Source organism: Gossypium arboreum, chromosome 12 (assembly GCF_025698485.1).
Source record: "Gossypium arboreum isolate Shixiya-1 chromosome 12, ASM2569848v2, whole genome shotgun sequence".
Taxonomy (NCBI): Eukaryota; Viridiplantae; Streptophyta; class Magnoliopsida; order Malvales; family Malvaceae; genus Gossypium; species Gossypium arboreum.
Window position 1 is genome coordinate 14,033,615 of NC_069081.1, and position 5,763 is coordinate 14,039,377.

Below are 5,763 nucleotides of genomic sequence, written 5' to 3' on the forward strand. Positions count from 1 at the left end.
TAAATTACTATCTTGTTCAATCTTATTTGTCGAATTTAGTGATCTCAAATCACCATTTCCGACACCACTGAAAATTAGGCCGTTACATTGGGTGACAAACAGAGAGTTACACGGGTGTGTGTGACCACACCGCCTGCCCACACAGGCGTGTCCCATATCCACACTGGCGTGTGACCCCTGTTTGGTGAAAAAAATTTCCAAGTTTTATAAAAATTTCTAAAGTTCTCGGTTTAGTCCTGAACTGCCTCCAAAGCATGTTTTGGGCCTCTTAGGCTTGTATTAGAGACTTTATGATTAATTGCAAATGGTTTTAATTTGGACGAAAATTTACAGCTCAAAAGTGTATGTTTGTTTGTGTTTAAGTCCGGTAACACCTTGTATCCTGTTCCGACGTCGAATATGGGTAAGGGGGTGTTACAACATATACAATTCATCAACAAGACATCATAATCAAATAACAATTACATATCATCACCATGTCATATAACCATTGAAAATCTGCTCGATGAATGATATAAACAGATATAGATAAGCGCTTATCCACCCAAGACATGCCAGAATGCTTAACCGAGCCAATCCAACCAAGGACACACCTGGGCACCAAGTGCCAATCCCGTAGGCTTTACATCCACCCCTAGAAACATGTCAAAATCACTGTAAATATAACTCAGAAATCCACAACAAATGTTAGACTCTGGTATATTCAGTGAATTATAACAAGTCAAGATCATCATATCATCACAAGTCAATCTCGTGCAGTGCGCAAAATAATTTATTGGCATGCCAATTGTATCCTATCCTATGTTCATTTGGGTCCAATACACAAATTCACGTAATACTTTATAGTTTAATTACATTTCTCACCTTGAATCAATTTGATACAATTTAATTATATATACACATATTCAACAAATTATAAATCACAAGTCGATATAGTATTATATATTGTACTAAATTAAACTGTATGAACTTACCAAGGCTAAACAACAAAAGTTGCAATATTAGGGACTAATTAACAATTTTCTCTTTTCCATGATTATTTACTAACTCTTGACCTAAACAACAATTTATTTCAATTACCAACCCAATTATTTTATAATAATCCATTTTATGCATATGACTTCTTTATTGACTTTTTTCACAATTGCCCTAAACTTTTACATTTTATACAATTTAGTTCCTAAACTCAAAACTAAGCAAAATCACTTTACAAATTAGTCCAAAATCATCATCAAGCTTCAAACCAAAGCATTAACATCTAAAAAGCTTCAAAACATCAATGGAAAGTTATTGAAACTTTGGCAGTTTCACAAAATATTCTGTGGGCTAGATAGATTAAATTACAACGATTTAAAAAACCTAAAATTCATGAAAAACGAGTGAAAATAGACTTCGATTAAAAACGAGTGAAAATAGACTTCGATGCAAGTTTAAAAACAAGGCCGAAGCTTGGAGGTTTAACAACAATAGTGTTCGGTGGTGAGACTTCAAAATGGAGAAGATGACAACTTATGCTTATATTTTTAACTTTTATTATTTTAACATTTTAACATTTTAACATAAACATAAAATTTATTTACATCTTATTTACAACTGCCCATTACCATTATTATGTTCTAATTACCATGTTAATCCTTCCACTTTATCCATTTAATCTATTTAATTAATAAAAACCATTAGCGAGTAACTTTTGCATCTTCTACGATTTAATCCTTTTTTTTAATTAACCTATCAAACATCAAAAAATTCTGGACCAAAATTAAATACGCCTATATAGTAACTCCATAAATATTTAATAAAAATATTTACGATTTGGTTTACAAAAACGAGGTCTCAATACCTCATTTTCCAAAATCACTTGACTTTAGGGACAAACCACTTGTACTTAACTAATCGTTCAATTAATAAAATTTATCATATCAAAATTCTATATGACACCATATTTGACTTGTAAATATTAAATAATAATATTTACAAACTCACTCGTCGGTTTTGTGGTCCTGAAACCACTATTTTCGACACCACTGGAAAATAGATTATTACAAGATATCTTCAGCAATGAAGTCTAAGTGTCTATCATTAAAAAACTCTACTTATATATTTTTCAAAATAATTCTTCATTACACTCTTCATGGAGTTAAATAAATCAAACCAATCCCTTCTAATTGTTCAACGAGATGGAAGACTAAACCGTGGGCATGCTATAGAAAGAAAGCATTTGAACCCCATTCCCTCTACAAGTTTAAAAGGTAGTTCATCCATAATTATCATATGAACCAATATCTTTCTAATAGCATCTTAGACAAACACCCAAGTTGATAAATCCATTGTTTCTTGGCTAGTCTTCACAAATGTTAATTTCGATTGCTCCGAGTCAGAAGTATTACCTCAAGGTCTTTTTAAGCATGTCTTCAAATGATTATTCAAATTGGTTGTAGAACTCGAAGTTGATTCCATGTTGTAAGTAACATAACAATCATTGCACCTCGTTCTCTTCTCCCCCTCTTCAATTATATATTTGGTGAAATGGTTCCAACCAACTACTTTTGGAGTAATCTTTCTTCTAACACTTCCTTTGGTTGTTGTTTGATTATCTTTACTTGGAGAAGAATTTTTTGAATTTTGAGTTGAACCATTTCATTCTGAATCACTCATCTACAAGTAAACAAAGAAATTTAACAAATTAATTTGTATTTAATACATATAATATTTATAACAAATTCTACTTGTCTTTATGTCTTATTGTGAATAAACATGTTGGAACTAGTTTTTGGCTTATTTCTTTGGAAACTTGATTATTAGTCTTTATGATTGATATGTTTTAAAATTTAGTATAATAAATGAAGTTCTTCAATTTCTAAATTCACGCCTTGGCTTCGTAGTACTGGTATAGCTTTACCTTAACACTTAAGCACCTAAAAAACATGTATGTATGTCATCAGCATTGAATACTTAAATGAAACTTTTAAACAATGTATTAGGACAAATCTTTTGGATCAAGAAAACAGTGTTAGCAAAAAAAAAAAAGCCATAATTTACATAAACTAAACTTTTCAGATTTTGAAGTTTATGATCCAAAAAACCATGATTTTAAAACGATAAACTAAAAAACTTTTAATTGTATTTTGATTTATTAATGTTGTTTCACAGATACTATTTCCAGATTTGAGGAAGACAAAAAAAAGTTGTTTGTGCGATATGAACAATTGAGTAAGCTATAAATAAATAAAAATGTTGTTCCTTTGTTTTAATAAAATATAATTTATACTAATTTTGGTGTTGGTTGGTACATTAGGAAAGAAAGATAAGAGCTTGATACTCAAGCAAGAGAAATTCTGTGCTGATAAAATTGCTCAGTTGGAGGAGTCGTTGAAGAAGAAGAAACATGTTATTAAACAATGAAACTAGCAAATTTGTTGACTTGGAAAAGCTTTACACATCCATTTTTATACATTATGCAATTTCAAGATGACAGAACTTTCAGCATTTTGAGGAAAACTCTTGGGTCTTTCATCCACTGCCACCCACTGTAATCAAATTTGTTATTAACTTTCATCCCTTCTTAATATTTTAAAAGTATCATAACAAGAAATAAGGACAAGTCAATCAGTAAAAGGTAGCATGATTCATCGAAATAGACCTTTTAAAAGTAATCAAAAGTTTGGTTGACATACCTTCTAAGGACAAACGCACCTTGATAAGGCTCACGCAACTTGATACTGAAAAAACATGTTAGTGTTACGTCATGTCAAAAGCTTATTTTCTGATAAGGCTCAGTTTGGGGGGTTTGCAATTTGAATGAACTGATGAAGATTGAAGAAGAAGAAGAAGAATGGAGGGTTTGAATGAACTGATGAAGAAGAAGGATGGATGGCTTGATTTAGGAATTTTGATTTGGGGGTTTGAAACTTTGAATGATCCGATAGGTTTGATTTAGGGATTTTAAATTTTGATTTAAGGGAAAATGGTGGGGTGGGGTAGAGGCGGCAAAGTAAACTAGATTTGAGGGGAAAATCTAAAAAAAAAATTAAAATAATAAAGAATAATATAAATTTAATTAATTTGGTATTTGTATTATTCAAATTATTCGAATTTGAAAATTTAACTCAACTTGAACTCAAAATTTGAAAAAAAAAATCGAGTTGATTCAATTAACTCGATTCGAATAATCCAAAATTTAAATTTTTTTATTATTTTTTCGAATCGAATTAAATTTTACTCACTCTTATCCAAAACTCTCTGCCTTTAGCTGAAACAGCTGCATTGCTAACAGCAAGATTGGGGTTCTCCAAATATTTTTCCAAATAGAGAAAGAAGTTCAAATCTCAACTCGCCCTTGAAATCATCCTTGAATTCCTTGAATTCCTTGAATCCGGTCTCCAACTTAGCATACCATTGTGCAAGTTCACCTTGGAGCTTAACAACCTCCTATTGCAGCACTCCAACATTCCTTTGCAGCTGAGTAGTGACCCCATCGCCAACCATGGGGATCGTCGAAGCTCCGATACCTTTGATGCAACTAGAAAATCGAAAGAAAAACAATAGAGAGAAGAAAAGAGAAAGGGAAGAGAATTGAGAAAAAGAAAGAGAGAATATTGAATTGCCCAACAAATTTGATAACCAACTTCCCCAAGTAACAAATGCTTAAAGAGGGAAAGAAAATGGCCATTACAGAAGTTCGTCGGTCCTCTAATAGCTAAGATCATTACCCCCCTAAGTGCACCGTTTCATTAATTCCCTCCTATACACATCATGTATTTTTTTATTTCATATTGTTTCAAGTTTTTTATTATTTTTAATTAATGTTTATAATTAATAAATATATTTTTCATGTTTTTATTTTTAATTTATCTTTTAATTAATAATTCTTTTATTTATAAAATCAAATAATTATTACAAATATCATTATTTTTAGTAAATATAATTTTTATATGTGTAATATTTATCTTTCAATTCATATCATGAGTGTAGCAAATTGACATATTATATATTTTTGTATGTGTATTTGAAATATTTCACATATAAAAATATTTCAAATATCATACCCACAATGCATATGAAAAAACAATGATATTTGAAATAATTATTTGATTTTATAATATTAGAAATCACCATACCCCACAATATAGGTGGAGAAAATAAATATTTGACATATAAATATTATATATAAAGAAAATATATCTAAAGAATTAGTTGATGTTTTTAAAAATAATTACATATTTATTATTTTATTTTATAAATAAAAGAGTTATTAATTAAAAAACTTGAAAACAATATATGAAATAAAAATACATATTAAAACGCTTATAAGAGAAATCGAACTTAGGGCTCAAAAATGAAATTACAATTATCTAACAATTTAACCAAAAGAGCTAATGTGTCGAAAATATTAATTAAAAACAGAGTGAAAATCGAACAATTGGAGCATATTTCAAGAGCCACACAGGCTGCCACACGGCCATGTGTCAGACTGTGGGGATTTCGCGATTCGTACTCTGAACACATGGAAAAACGTAATTTTTAGTTTTCTCAGGCATTATAAGACCTATAAATACCAAATATAAAAAGAGGAAAGGGTGCCGTTAGAAAAGATTAAAAGAAAACAACTAGGAAAATACCATTGAAGCTGACTCTGAAGCAGATTTCCATCAAGATTGAAGATCTCCTTTTGATTTATTTGAAGTTTATTATGAGTTTTTCTATTTGTTGTGGTTATACTGACTTTGAGATGTTTTTATTCGCAATTATAAACTAATTTTCTAA

The 5,763-nt window shown here is 30.1% G+C and overlaps 1 long non-coding RNA gene across 1 annotated transcript; it reads right to left on the bottom strand.

Annotated features, from left to right (window-relative positions):
* Window positions 1-287: 287 nt before the first annotated feature.
* On the bottom strand, window positions 288-4,718 carry LOC108479009 (uncharacterized). Its single transcript, XR_008276124.1, has 3 exons — window positions 3,675-4,718; window positions 2,388-2,655; window positions 288-634 (listed from the first exon to the last, which is right to left on the bottom strand). It is a non-coding gene; the product is annotated as an uncharacterized LOC108479009 (long non-coding RNA).
* Between the last annotated feature and the right edge of the window lie 1,045 nt (window positions 4,719-5,763).